The sequence below is a fragment of the Mesocricetus auratus genome, unplaced genomic scaffold (assembly GCF_017639785.1).
Source record: "Mesocricetus auratus isolate SY011 unplaced genomic scaffold, BCM_Maur_2.0 Super-Scaffold_100003, whole genome shotgun sequence".
Taxonomy (NCBI): Eukaryota; Metazoa; Chordata; class Mammalia; order Rodentia; family Cricetidae; genus Mesocricetus; species Mesocricetus auratus.
This window is the reverse complement of record NW_024429188.1, coordinates 19,211,007-19,227,211: the sequence shown is the minus strand read 5'-3', so window position 1 is coordinate 19,227,211 and position 16,205 is coordinate 19,211,007. Positions and strand designations below refer to the sequence as shown.

Below are 16,205 nucleotides of genomic sequence, written 5' to 3'. Positions count from 1 at the left end.
ATCTTGAACCATAAAGCCAATCTTAATAAATTTGAAAGAGCTTAAACTGTTCATGTCCTCTTCTAACAAAGGAGTGAAACTACATGTCAATAATTTAAAAACTTCTAATATCAGAGCTGGAGACATGGCCCAGTGGTTAAAAGCACTAGCTGCTCTTCCAGAGGACCCTGGTTCAATTCCCAGCACCCACACAACAGCTCACAATTGTCTGTAACTTCAATTCCAGGGGATCCAGAATCCTCACACAGACATACATGCAGGCAAAACACTAATGCACATAAAATAAAAATAAATTATTAAAAATATTAAATAGCAGGAAAACAAGGAAGACTTCTAAATAATCTATGTGGCTAGGAGAATGTCTTAAAGAAAAAACTTTAAAAAACATATAGAAATTAATGAAAAGGAAATACAAAATAATAAAATACCTGGGATACAACTAAAGAAGTATGGACAGGGGAATTTACAGCACCAAAAACTTACATAAAAAAGAGGAAATGTTTTAAGTCATAACCTGAAAACTAGAAAGAGTAAAACAAGCCCAAAGCAAACAGAGAGACATAAATAATGAAACTCAAATAATTAATACAATTGAAAGTAGGAAGAAATAGTAAGAATTAGTGAAATAAAAAATAGCTCATCAAAAAATCGATAAGGCTTTAGGAAAAGAGAGAAATGAAAGGAATCATCAATATCAAGAATGATTGGGGGATAGGCGGTGGTGGCGCAGGCCTTTAATCCCAGCACTCAGGAGGCAGAGACAGGAGGATCTCTGAGAGTTCAAGACCAGCCTGGACTACGAGAGCTAGTTTCAGAGCAGCCTCCAAAGTCACAGAGAAACCTTGTCTCAAAAAACAAACAAACAAGCAAACAAACAAAAGAGAATGATTGGTAAGATGTCACTACGAATCTCATAGAAATTGGAAAGATAATAAGGGAATACTGCAGATAATTTATATTAATGTAAGTATAAATTCTATTCTATTCTATTATATATCTATTATAACATGTAAATTTTATTAATATGAATGTAAATTACTATAAATATAAATTTGAAAATAAAGGATGAATTCTTAAAAAACACAGATTATTCAAATTCAACTAAATTAACATAGATAGCATAAATAGTCCTGTAACTGCTAAAGAGATTGAATGTATACTTTAATAACTTCCTCAAAAACATATCAAGACACAGAGAGTTTCATTAGAAAAGACTACCAAATATTTAAAGAAAAATAAACTACCAAATATTTAAAGAAAAATAATAGCAATTATGCATAACTTTTTCTAGCAAACAAAAATGAAGGAAATATTCTAATTTATAATGTGAGGCAAATATTAGCATCAAAATTAGCACAAAAGGAAAAGCAGATAAACACCTATATTGTTCATGAACTTAGACACAAATATTTATAACATAATATCCACTGGAATCTAGTAAGATGCAAAAATAATGCACCATAACTGAATGGAATTTAAGATATGAAAGTCTGATTCAACATTAAGTTATAATCTTTTATATCAGTAAGAATAAACAGGTGATCAATATCAATTGATTTGGAAAATCTATTTGACCAAATTCAGTATTCTTTCATTCTTGATTTAAAAGCCAACTTCTCAGAAGGTAAATATAGAGAAATTACCATCTTCAATTGAGAAATAACGTGTACATTTAATCTGTAGATAACAACATGGTTACTATTGCAAGACTGAATGCTTTAAACCTAAGATTAGGGATAAGGTAAAGTTGCCTACTGTCAGCATTCATGTCAAACATAGTCTTAGAATTTTAGTTGTCACTGCAACAAAGCAAGGAAAAGAAAGACACACACATTGCAAAGGTAGAAATAAAAGTGTCCATATTTGCTGATAATACCTGCCTATGAAGAAAATCCCATGGAATTTCTATTTTTAAAAAGACCTTCTGGAACTGATAATAATATAAAACATCAAACTTATTTCTACGTGCTGAATATAACATATGGAAGTAGAAATTTAGAACACAAACCATTTACAATTATTTCAAAGAAAATAAAACAGGCCAAACCTTAGCAAGTTATGTACAGGATTTGAACACTGAAATTGCCATATGCTAATGGAGAAATGGAAGAACTTAATAAATGGTGGTACATTCATAATTATGGATTGAAAAATTTAGCATAGCAAAGATTTTAGTTTTACCCAAAATTTTTCTATAGGCATAGAAAGAATTATTCTAAAATTTTATATAAAAAGGACAAAGGAGGTATGCATTGGTGGTAAGCACCTTTAATACCAGCAATTAGAAGGCAGAGGAAGGAGGATCTCCATGAGTTTGAGGCCAGCCTGTTCTACATAGCAACTTCCAGAACAGCCAGGACTCTGTCATACATACAAAAAAGAACAAAAGTAAGGGAGCAGGAGAGGGACGAAAATAGTTACAACTGTCTGGATAAAGAAGAAAGTAAGTGGAATAACTCTGCCTTGTATCAATGTTTGCTCTACAGTCACAGTAACTATGACTATCTGTGGAAATGCAAATAGGCACATAGATCAATATTACAATGAAGAATATCCAGGGCTAGTTACACACACACACACACACAGACACACACACACACACACTCACACGCATGCATGCATGCACACACACAGACACACCCAACTTTTGAAAAGATAGAAGAGTAAGCGAAAAGAGGAAGAGTAGCCTTTTCAATAAATAGTACTCATGCAATGAGACTTCCATAGTTAAAACTAAAATAAATCTAAATAAAATCTTTGCTCTATGAAATACCACATTAAGAAAGTAAAAAGAGGCAGAGAAAACATTTGCAAAACCAGCAAAGGATCAATGGATTAAAAGCTAGACTATAGAAGGAATTTTCAAATGTCAATAATAAAAAATAACTAATTATAAATGGGACCTGTGTATATATATTTCACTGAGAAAGACACAGAATCAAGCAAGCAAATGAACAGGTGTTCCCCATCGTTGGCCATTAAGGAGATAAAATTAAAAACACAACTATCTTTCACTACACACCAATTAGAATGCCTAAAATTAAAACAAACAAACAAAAATCTCTGGTACCAACAGTGGCAAGTATGTGGAGGAATGTGTTCTCTCGTCCATTTATAGAAGCAATATAAAATACTATGGTCATTTATAAAAACAATTTATAAAAACAACAAGCATCCAATTACCTTATGACTCAGCAACTGAACTTTTCAGAGTTTATCCTGGAGAATACACTCTAGATGTACTCAAAGATCCTAATAGAGAATGAAACTATGGCACATGTATATCACATGGAATACTATCCAGCAAAAAGGAGATATTGAGAAACACAGCAACATGATCAATCTCAAGTGAATTATGCCAAGAAAAAAGGCAATCTCTTAAGGTTACATACTGTATGATCTCATGTATAAAGCACTTTTTGAAACAACACACACACACACACTTAGGTAAAAATTTGAGGAAATCTGAATAAAACTGGTTGTGATACTACACTACAATTTTGTAAGATGTTACCATTGAATGAAACTGGGTAAAAGGTACAGAGACCTCACTATATTGTTTCTTACTGCTGCGTCTGCATCTATACATGTGCCAAAATAAAATATTTTGTTAAAAAAGAGGAACACAGCCAAGGAAACATAACCAACAGCTCAAAAATAGAATCTACTAAAAAATCAAGTTAGTATTTGCTTAAAAAGAAAGTACAAATCAGTTAATAAGAGATTCCACATTAAAAATGTAGAGACATTTAGGCAACTGCTTGCACAAAATTATACAATTAAAATCCCAAAGTTGTTTTGATTTGCACTTCCCTAATTGCCAGGAATGATGAACATTCTGTGAGATATTTCTTAGCCAGTTTTTTCTTCTATTGAGAACTCTATGCTCAGGTTCCTGGCACAGCTTTTTGAATGGGTCTTGTGTTTTGGGTTTTTTTTTTCTGTTGGTGGTGGTGGTGGTGGTGGTGGTGGTGGTGGTGGTGGTGGTGGTGTGTGTGTGTGTGTGTGTGTGTGTGGGTAGGCTCCTTGTTCTTTTGAGTTCTTTATATATTATGAATATTAGTCCTCTTCCAGATGTGTAACGGGCAAAGTTCTTTCCCATTCTGTAGGCTTTCTCTTTCTTTTGCTGTACAGAAACTATGTAGTTTCATGCAGTCCTACTTCTCAATTGTTAGCCATAATTCCTGGGCAAATACAGTCCTATTCAGACAGTCTCTTCTTATACCTACATAATACAGGGTACTGCCTATGTTTTCTTTTCTTTTTTATATTTTATTTTTTATTTTTAAATTTAAATTAGAAACAAGGTTGTTTCACATGTCAATTCCAGGTCCCTCTCCCTTTCCTTCCCCTCCTCCAGTGTCCTCCCCCCAACCCCCCAATATCCCCTTATTTCCCCAGGGAGGGTGAGGTCATCCATAGGGGTGTCCATAGTCTGTCATTTCATCCAGGGCAGGGCCTAGACCCTCCCCCAAGAGTTCAGGGTGAGAGTGCATCTCTCATTGTTGGATGGGAGCCCAAAGTCCATTTGTATACCCGGGATGAATACTGATCTACTACCCAAGGCTCAATAGATTACCTAGGCCTCCTCACTGACACCCACATTCAGGGGGTCTTGATCTATCCCATGCTAGATTCCCAGGCATCAGTCTGGGATTCAAGAGCTAACCCTTGTCAGGTCAGCTGTTTCTGGGGGTTAAACCAGCCCAGTTTTCTACTAGCACTTTCAGTGTTTCAGCTTAGATCTTTGTTCCATTTGTAGTTAATTTTTGTGCAAGGTGATATACACAGGTTCAATTCATTGTGCAAGGTGATACAGGTCCAATTCATTCTACATGTGGACATTTAGTTTCCACAAAACCATTTCTTGAAGATTCTTTCTTTATTCCAGTATACATTTTTGGCATCTTTGTCAAATATGAAGTGGCTGAGATGATGGGTATTCTTTGGGTCTTTGACTTTGTTCTGTTGGTCTACAAGTCTAGTTCTGTGTCAATTCTATACTATTTTATTACTATGTCTCTGCAATGTATCTTAAGATCTGGAATGGTAAACTCCCCACCCTCAGAAATTTTCTTTTTGTTCAGGATTGTTTTGGTTATCCTGGATCTTTTGTGATTCCATATGAATTTTAGGAAAGGTTTTTTCTATTTCTGAGAAGAAGAAGCAGAGATTTTTGGCTGGGATTACATTAAATCTAAAATTAATGTTTGTAAGTTGGTTATTTTCACAATATTCACTCTATCAATCCATAAGCATGGGATGTCTAAAATCCCACGTTACCAAAAAAAATATCAAAATCTCCCAAATGAATATGAATGGAATTATTGAAGGTGTATTAGGTTTTATCCAAATATCAGAAGGAATTACAAAACAGATGATGGGTATACTTAATTTTACAAAAAAAAAAACAAACCCGTTTATTTAAAATAATACCCCAAACTCACAGGACAAAAAGAAAACAGGATGATTATTTGTTACTATTATGATATTTACTTGTGTTAAATAAAGCATATTTACATGCTAATAAGACGCAAAAACTATGATTTCATGAAGAATGAGACAAGGAAAATAAACTGACAACTCCATTAAATATGCAAGTAGCAAGCTCACAAGCAAACAAATAAAAGCCATACCTCTCTAGTAGTGAAAGATGTACTGATGTACTCATCATGCATGTGCTCTCAAGACCTCTTATTTCAAAAGGCAAATAGAATCCTCTGAAAAATCAGCTTGACCACACATATATGTTTCTGAGCCTGTCTCCAAAACATTATAACAGTGTACTTTTTCTGGTAGCTACCTTTTTTTTCTAGGCAACATTTACATGCACAGAGATAAAAATGTTCTTTCTAACAGCAGAATTGGTAAGTACTTCCTGCCAGTAGAAGGGGGGAAATAGTATATGCTAATGAATCCACTTAAGAAAAATGAATATGACCATTGAAATGTGTTATGATTAGGTAGTATTATTAAAAGACATATTAGTTGAATGTATTAAGAGACCCAAGGAGGACAAAAATTATCTGTAATGTTACTTCAGTGAGAAGATATTATAAACAGAAACACTTGAACAAAACACCCAGGTCATTGGAGGTTCTTGTGATTGAGTGTTTATACTTAAACACGGATAGCCTTTTACACTTACATATAATTTTTAAACAAGTATCATAAGAAACAATCCAATTTAAAGAATACACTCTACATATCTCCCAGTACTGTTACATTAATTATGCCTTTTCCCGAAAGCTGTAATGTATTTTTCCAAAAGTCATCTCTATTTCATTTAAAAATGTTTTGTCTAAATGAATAAAATAATTAAAAATAAAAAATGTTTGTCTTCATAAAAACAAGGGTCTGTCAAACAGAAGGTGTACATGCATTTGGGGGTGGGAGAGTGGGAGAAAGAATGAACTCAGATGATGGCAGTCCACAGTTTTCTGCGACACGTCCACTAAGTTCAAGGTATGTATTTAGGGAAAGATGCCAGTGAATGAGAAGCAACTCTATACACATCAAAGATGACAGGTGGGGACACTTTATAGATTTGCATAGCTGCTGGAAAGCCTGAGAGACGTTCAAATATTCACCCGCAGGAGCCTAGTTCTATGTCTTGGGCCAATGTGGGAAGAGGTTACAGAGGTGATGATTGGTTAAAGGCGGTGGCTTTGTTCCTGAGTGGTGCCCAGTGTACTTCCCTCAAGAACACGTGAAGCCTGTGTGAAAGAAGCCAGCCTCACCCAATCCGCGGGCTGGGGGGAGGGCAGGGGAGGAGAGGAGGGGAGAGGGAGCTGGGATTGGTGTGTGAAGCAAACTTGTTTCTAATATAAATAAAAAAAAATCTTTAAAATAAAGAAGTCAGCCTTAGCTCAGACCCAGCTCTCTAGGGACTCAAGAATCAAGCCAGAATAACGTTAATGGTGAAAGAGTATCAGAGACTTTCCTGAGAGGGGCCAAGTTGGGCACTCTTGTGAGAGCAACTACATTTCAATCTGTTATAAAAGCCATGCATGTGATACATCACAGTTAAAAAAGGTCAACCAGGCTGGACAAGACTGTTCTTTTCCTCTGATAAAATTCCTCAGTTCATAGGGACTGGGCTGGAGGTATAACTCAATGATAGAGTCCATGCTCAGGGACTGGGCTGGAGTATAACTCAATGATAGAGTCCATGCTCAGGGACTGGGCTGGAGGAGTATAACTCAGTGATAGAGTCCATGCTCAGGGACTGGGCTGGAGGAGTATAACTCAGTGATAGAGTCCATGCTCAGGGACTGGGCTGGAGGAGTATAACTCAGTGATAGAGTCCATGCTCAGGGTGCCTTGGGGCCCAGTTCACTCCCCAGCACCACCCCCCGCAAAATGGCTTTATACATAAAATTGTATAATTTGAACAGTTATACAGGGGGAATAAAAGCAAAATGATTAAAGCTCCTTTTGTATTAGACATTGCTTCCTGTTCAAAAATGAATGACAGGGCTGGAGAGACTGCTCTCTGAGAGGACCCAGGTTCAGTTCCCGACACCTATATGGGAGGATAACAATAGTCTTCAATTCTCTGTCCATGGGATCAAGTGCCCTCTTCTGGCCTCTGCAGTGCACTTACACACGCACACACACACATGCACACACACGCAAAGCATTCATACACATAACATAAAATAAATAAGTCTTTTGAAACATTGGGCAGTGCAGCTTTGCATCTCCTTTCATCTCCTAAAAGGCACAGTCACAGAAACACCACTGGCTACATTGGAGAGATTTTTTTAATGAATGAAGCAGGACAAACCTAAGTGGTCTCGGACACACTGTAGGGGATGGTAGAATGACATGCATGTTGTGGCAGGGACCATCTGGGAAACTGATTGCCACAGTCTGTTTATGATATACATGCTAGCAAAATCAGATGGGCCATATCTGTGGGGGCACTAAGCACTTCCAACAGACATCTGGGCTGGTGACTGACAAAGTCCTCAGCACTCAACAGCCTCCTTTAAAAAGACCTGTTGCTGAGGTTGTCTTGTACTACCCATAGAGCTAGCACTAGGGGGATGTGCTTTGGGGCTGACTGTGGTTATCTATGGGCCACAGCTTGTTCCCTCATCTAACAATAACGCTTTTGCATTGAAGTCTCTCAGTATCTAGATTTTAATGCTCACTTTTGGATATCCTTATTGGATATTCTAATACGAAGTACTGAGGGTACTTTTCCTAATTTTTCTTTCCTTAGAGATAAATCTGACTCACCTGTGAATGATTTTTTAATTAAAAATTCTTTACATCTTGACTGAAACTTCCCCCCCTCTTCTCTTCCCAGTTCCTTCATCATTTCCCCTCTGCCCTCCATTCCTCCTCCATTTCTCTCTGGAAAAGGGCAAGCCTCCCAGGAATATCAACCAAACATGGCACATCAAACTGCAGTAAGACTAGCTACCTCCCCTTGTATTGTATTAAAGGTGGATGAGGCAACCAGTGTGAGGAAAGGGTCCCGAAAGCAGGCAACAGAGTCAGAGACAGCCCCTGTCCCCACTGTTAGGAGTCCCACAAAAAGGCCAGGCTACACAATTATAACATATGCAGAAGGCCTAGAATTTTTAAGAAAGGACAGATAAATTGAACATCTGTGAAAAAAATAGCATTTGGCACATATTGAATGTATGTATGTGGACGTATATATGCATACATATGATATGCATATGTATGCCATGTGTTCATATTTATATGTACATGTATTCATGTACTGTGTGTGTGTGTGTGTATGCAGTTCTCATCTGAATCTCCTTCCCCTCTCAGGAGTTTGGATTCTATGGGGTCATTTCTGAGCTATCTTCGTGTGCCACACCCATCCCACAGTTAGCAAAGGTATTCCATCAGACAAAGGAAGTCACTTTTTCCAAACATATCTGGGTCCATTTTCTGCTCAAATAAAATTTGCTGCCTTATTAGCTCTTGTATCTGACTCCAAATCTTTATCCTGGCTATAATTTTCTTCTTGTCATTTGTTGGTGACTTTAGATGGAATCTACTGTCTTACAAAATATGCTTTCTCACTCTGCTTGTTCAGAGCTCTCTGCTGATACAGCAAATCCCATAGCCTCAGATGATAGCCTCTGGCTTTCTCTGTTCATACCTCATCTTTACTTGGCAATGAAAAGTGTATTTGGTTATAATATGTGCAGAAGGAAATGGATATCAAAGCTCCTTGGGAATAGGAGAACAAACACAAATGTGAAAGAAGATAATAATGAATTTGACAGTCATACCTAAGGCCTCACACATGAGAGAGTTAAAGTGGAGTTGAGGGAAGATATAAGCGGAGCATCCTCCCTTGATGTTTAAAATTAAGTGAGGAAGACAAGACATGAGAGGAAAGATGGCTATTATGGGCATAAGGAATTAGCAACCTCAAGAGAGAAGCAGACAGAAACGAATTCTTCTAGCCCCTGGCACAGAGTTTTTCTTGCTTTGTCAGGGCAAAAACATACATCGAAGGTTCTGATAGAATGAAAATCACTGGGTGTACAGATGGACTGCCAAATTCAGCATAGCCATGGATCATAACCACATGCCTGTTTATTAATGTCTTTAGGGTCAGTTTATACCTGCCATTCTTAATCTGTTTCTTCTTTACAATTTTTATTAGATCTATCTCGAGTAACCCTTATTTCTGAGATAGGAGTAAAACAAAGCAGCAATGATACTAGTATGGTGTATACATTTTAGGATGCTTTTAGTCTGCCAGCAATAGAGATCTGACCCAAAGAAACTTAACTGAAAAGCCGTGCACTCGTTTACATATCATGATGTACAGGCCCCTGGCTATAGAGCTGACTATTCTAGTTTATTAACAGTCATGACCCTCAGTTCTCTATCTTGTGTGCGTTTCCTTCAGCATCACCACCTCCTGAACCTACCTTCTCAAGACCCAGGTTTGGCCCTGGCATGATTGTTAGTAGGAGCTTCTTTCACAGTGAGTAGTGACATGGCCTCGATGCTCAAGCATATAGTTGCTTGCATTACATTTTAGCTGACAGTTGCAAATGGAGTTATACTATCCTCACATCCATTGGGAAAGGAAGAGATAATCTCCTAGAATGTAAGGACTTACCCATAAGCCCTCAGCAAATCTCTACTTTTATCTATTTGACCCATCTTATAGCAGGAGGGATGCAGTTTTCCTTAGATCAAACAGATCCACCCTAAAGCTAGGATCAAATTCTAAAGCGCCTAAGTTTTACAGGAGAGGGATGAGCATCTGACCATTAATGTTCTGCTAGACAAGAGAAACTGAGACTACAAAACAGCCCTTCCATGAGCAAACCCTTCTGTAATGATATTGATTTTTTAATCATGATACTTTCTCAAAAATCCCTGTGAAATGGAAGGAACTGTTATGTTGATCATGATATCATACAGAGCTCCACCTGGACCCAGAGAGATTTCAACACAGGACAAGAATGTTACATTATTATTCTTTGAATTCTAGCATATAGCTTAGTGTTACAAAGCCATTGTTTAGCATGTGCTTATCAATCACCTATGCAAAGGACAAACTGACAGAACCTTTGTTCTAGACTTTGAAAATCTTATCCAAAGTGCATAATATAGATGAATACTGAAGCCCTCAACCTCTACCCCATACAGACCACCTTAAATATCACCATTCTGTCACCATTACCAAATGTCAACACATTTCCCCTTTGCCCATGGGCTCTGACTATTCATCATATAAAACTGTCATTTGTACTGATCTGTTTCTCTGAATGGTTTCTATCTGCTTTCTCTAAGCTTGTATTGACTTCAACCCTTTGTATTTTAATTGACTCTTGCACTTTTCACCATTTATCACTTTGTATTGTGGTTGTGCTGCCAAATAACCACCTGACACATGTACCTAGTGAACATTGTTCAGCCCCAAATCATTTGAAAACACAACACCAGCATTAGGTACATCACTTGCCTTCAATAAGTAAGAAAGTACAAATACTTTACTCTCACCAACCAACATTCTATCATCTATACTTTAACGGCTTTCATTAACCCCTTGAGAATCTCATGTGTATTCATATAGGTCATATAGGGTAAGACTTTTGGTTGTCAGATAAATTCACATAACTTCTACAGAGCTAGCTCACTAGTTTCCACTGTCTCAAACTACACCCAGGACCTAACAACTTTATACTCTTGGTCTCCTGCTTAGATTTTGAACTCTGCACCTGCCAATGAGGCTACTCAGCAGAAACATGACTCAAGCCGAGTTACCCAGAGCACCCTGAGACAGACAGTGGTGGGCCTTCCAACCAGTCATTGGCTGTTACTATTTCTACGTGTTCCTTATATATGCAGCTACCAGTATCTCACTATACTTGACTAGGCCTCTCTCAATCTGCCAGAAAATCAACACTCCTCGCCAACCTTTTTCACCTCTTCATTGAGCACCCAAGAGTTTGGTCATGGGTTTAAGCTTCAGTCTCCCAGGGTGGAAATTACACACTCTTATGCTGACATCTCAGTTTGCCTTAGGTACTACTCCACTGGTGTTCTGTTCAGCTCCAAATCAACTTTATACATTCCAATCCCTGTCTCAGGACTGCAATTCATTTATCATCTCTAGCCCCAGATCTGTTTCCCATGAACCTGTATCTCACTGAGTACACCCCACCCACCCTGACACATGAATCAAACACTTCACTTTCTCTCCCTCCCAATAATTAGTTGCTTCTATATCCTGAGAACTACTTGGCTCCAGTTCCTTCTCTTCATTGGTGCCTACACTAACTTGACTTGATCCCTCAATATTGCAAATATAAACAGTCTCATTTTGTCTCCCAGCTGCCAATCTCTCGAACCCTGTCCGTCGTCCATTAACATCAAACAACAAACATGTCAGTCTTCAATCTACATCTTCATTGCTTCATGGCTCAACACCCTTTAATGGTTTCCTTTATAGGACAGACCAGGGACCTCAAGTGACACCTAGTTTCCTTTTTCCTCCTTCTCTGCTATTCTATGCAGCCACCATTCCAGATTCACAAAATATTTACAGTGTCTAGAACATGTTTATATTAAAGCATTTGTACCTGCTGTTCCCTCGATTTATAATACCTTCCCCCATTTCAGAGAACTCCTGTTCATCGCTGAGCATTCTGTAACTGTCATCATGTGTGCTCAACCTTTCTTGACTTCTCTGTCCCACACTGTACTCACCCTTCCTGGTAGAAGTTTACCCAGCCTATTTCATTGCTTATTGTGTATAATATTCTATCATCAGTTTGCAGATTTGGGTCAGCAATCATGTGTTAACCATCTCACTAACTGACATTTTTTAACTCAGTGACTGGGTAATGAGTATGTACAGATGTTTAAATAAATAGTGATTTATGTTAATTATTTAAATTTTAATTATACATTTATATAATTAATTTATACTGTATTTATAGAAATGTATATTTGTTATTTAGAGTTACCAAATATTAAAATTACAGATCTCAAAAGACACCCTTGACCCACTCTGGATGTTACTGTTTCTTGCTGTTTTGCATGTCCTCTCCCTTAGCACTCCTTCCACAATAATGCCCCATTTCTTTCCCAAAGCACCCTTTAACTCCAAATTAGACCAGCCCTTTATAAATGGACCCCCCTCCTCTCTTTTCTCTGCAAAGGGAATCTCAGTGGAAATGTAGAAAGATGCCACTGTACATTTCTTTGGGAATAGGAATCATGATGCCTGTTTATTTCGTATTGGTCTGAATCAATATAATCATCTTTGAAAAAAAATATATATACATAGATCTCAAAGGGTAACTTTATGAATCACAAGTGCCAGCAAGGATCAAACATTCCCCCAGCATTGTGATGAAGCCAACAAAAGGAACAGGCTAGTAATTGCCTTACAGGATATATATCAAGTCTCTTCCTTATACACACATCCCCCCACATCGCACAGAAAACACTTATGGGTCTTTCATCCATGGACTTTCTTAATTATAATTGCCCAGCTGTGTCTTTATTTAGTTATATTCAAGCCAGGTTCTGGCAGCTGAGATTTCACATATCTGATCCAAGAACTCTGATGAGAGAAAGTCCCCAGCCAAATGACTGAAGACACGTTCATAGGTAAATATTTCCACAGGTTCTGTTTACTCTAGGCCAATAGGAACTCCCATATCCTGTCTGACAAAAGTGATGTATGTATACTGATAATTAGTATCATCTCCCAAATTTTGGATTATATATCTTTCTGTCCCTGTATCATCAACTCCTTCAAAAAGGAGCAATATAGTATGAAGTATGAGTACTAGTAGGAAGACTCCCACCAGCACTGCAGTGTTTGTGGAAGTAAAGTTTTGGGGGGGTACACTCAGAAATAGTCGAAGGACTTAAAATCAGTACAAAAAGATACTTTAGTTGAAGAAACTGAATACATGTTATTCAACTTACCACAAATGCAATTGTAGTATAACTTCTAATATCTTTTTATGGAGAAAGTCCACAAAGTACCCACAGAGGTTATAGTTTGGCACTGGATACTACATTAGGTTTGCATCACATCATGGTTAGATGGAAGCCTTTCAAATGCAAATTCAGGTTCCCATACTAGTTATGAGCAGGTGGGTAAGGTGGAAGCTCTCTGGGTATTTTTTATTCTGTGGTCATCCCAAATTCTATAGAGAAATGCCACGATGCCCACAATTTTCAGGCGTGAAGAGTTTGAGTACACAAAGGACTATAAGATTCATACTGTTATCTGAACTGGTTAAAGTAATTTCTGCTATATCATTCTCTCTCATATATCATCATCTTGTTTTGATTGAATAGGGGGACAATAAAATCCCCTAATCTTTGAGGATTAATTAAACCAAGGCAGTTACTCCCTTTGTCTTATAAGATTTTAAAGGATTTAGACTTAAATAGATGTCGACAATCAATAATATTGTTGATTCATACTTTTTATTTAGGGGTCACCAACGACGTGTTCATAATGTCTGTAACTCCAGCTTTTATATAGCCCAGTATCCATCAGACACTAGGTATATACTACATTAGATTAATATGTGACTCACATGTTAGTTGGAAATGATATTCTGTTGCTGGACTAATTTTGTCCTGCCTTGGGAGCACCATTTCTGCCTAGACCCTGATCTCCTGGGGCACATTAGGTTGGTAGCTGGCTGCTCCTTCCTCATGCCCCTGTTTCCATCACCCAAAACACTTTCCCTCTTTTTCATCAGAAAGTCTAGAATGGTCCCCAGATCTCCTGGAAGCAGCAGGGTCCCTACTCCTTTGGGCTTTCACACACACACACACACACACACACACACACACACACACACACACACACACACACACACACACACACACAGACACCTCGCCTCCAGCTCCCCAGCCTTCTGTCACCTCGCACCGCCCACAACCACGCCCTCCCCGTGGGCGAGATCACCTGTCCCTCCTCTGCCGCCGCCTCCTTGGGTACCCTTTCGCCCCCCTCCTGCTCCCCTTCCTCTGCCACCTCCTCCAAGCCCTCCCCTTCCCCGCCTCCTCCCACCCCTTGGTGTATATAGTAAAGGCCAGGCGCTGCACGCAAACACACACTCTCCCCGACACAGGCACACGCGCAAAAGCACAAGCGGCAGCGGCAGCGGCAGCGGCGGCGGCGGCGGCGGCAGCCACAGCAGCTTGGTGACAGCGGCTGCGGAGGCTCCCACTGCTGTGCACCCCCTTCAGGCGGCCAGCGGTGAGGCCAAACCAAGAGAGTTCCCACACCGGCGACCACCCCGTGGCTTCCTGGAGGCGGCGGCCCCGATCGCCAGGTAGCGGCCACAGCGTCCTGGTGCGGGTCAGGGTCACCCCCGCCCTCCCCAGGCGGACTTGCCACCGGGACTTCCCGCAGGGGGCATGCTGGGCTGGGCGCGCCTGGTGGGGCCCGGCACCCGGGGAGGGGCCTGCCTGCTCCCGGGGGCAGGACGGCGCCCGGAGGCCGGGGCCAGCGGGGAGGGCTGGGCGAGGGCGGGGACGCGGGCCGAGGCCACCACTTGTGCAGCGCGCCCAGGCCGGGTTCCCGCTAGCCGGCGCCACGCACTGGCCGGCCCGGCCGGGGACAGTCAGGAAGGCGGCGCCGGTGGTGGGGCGGGGGCCTCCCGAAGTGGGTTTCAGGCCGCCACCCGCTCTGGCACTGGGCACAGAGGGTGGCGCGCGGCGCACTCCGTGCCCGGGCACCACACCGGGCTTGTCTCGGTATCTGCCATTCTGCCCCAGCCAGGAAAACCCGGCGCCTTCCAGGCCCTTCGAAAGATGGATTCTGTTGACGTATCTGGCGGCCCTGGCGAGCAGGGTGGAAAGTTGGGTTTTGCCAGATCGTGCTGGGATCCTCTTTGTGCCGCTCAGCGAGTCCCGCATCCCGCTGAAGCAGGGTGAGTGCGCGTCGGCACCCCAGGAGCTTCTGTGCCCCCCAATGCCCAGACCCAGGGTGGCCGCACCAGCTCCGGCTTTCTGCCATGTTAGGCACCAAGCAGCGTTCTCGCTGCCGTTTTATTATTTTTTAATTTTTTAAATGCGTGCATTTCAGTGGCGCCTTTTGCTGCGGAGGGAGTTATTGCCTCTCTGCGCCTTAGATTTTTTACGGGGCTGGGGTTGTGCTCTGTGTGTTTGCTTGTTTGCCATTTAAAGCCCGACTATTGTTCAGGATAAGCTCCGCCTGGGTGGGGAAAAGGCATCCCACCACAGTTGTTGTCGAGGGGTCGAAATGTTGCCAAACAGCTGCTGCTTTGTGTTTCCCTATCCGAAGTCGGTGGAGTAGGTTTGGGGCACGACGGATGGGTGGAGAGACAGATAGGGCATGAAGGAAGACAGCGGCTTTGGAAAGAGCGAATTGTCACCCACCCCATGACACTCAATCAGCCTCCCTTCTGACTGCCAAACTTTTATGAATATTCTTCTTGTGGAAGACAGAAGCCAAATGAATTTAGCCCATTTTTAAAGGAGGCAACCCAGCTAACAATGGTTTGAGAACTTAATCAATGAGAAAGGGAGGGGAGGAGGAGAAGGCGCTGACACCATATCGGGGATGTGGCTGCTTCTTGCAGAGTCAGGTAGAGAAGTGGAAGGGCTGGGCAGGGTACAGCATTTGGGGGGCCACGTTCTTACAACTCTTCGTAGCTCTTGCCTGTATCCGCTGGGACCACCCACCCTTGTGCCCTCAACCTTCT

The 16,205-nt window shown here is 40.6% G+C and overlaps 1 protein-coding gene across 5 annotated transcripts in view; it reads left to right on the top strand.

The window, feature by feature from the left end:
• The first annotated feature begins 14,578 nt into the window (after positions 1–14,578).
• The window catches only part of Rai2 (retinoic acid induced 2), a 69,965-nt gene continuing 68,338 nt past the window's right edge, over positions 14,579–16,205 (top strand). For 3 of the 5 annotated variants that reach the window (XM_005074224.4, XM_040744104.1, XM_040744103.1), the window contains exon 1: positions 15,049–15,410. The gene's annotated coding sequence lies outside the window, so the exon portion shown is untranslated. Of the gene's footprint in view, positions 14,811–15,047; positions 15,411–16,205 lie in introns of those variants that run through there. The other 2 variants (XM_005074225.4, XM_040744106.1) reach the window with 2 other exon arrangements.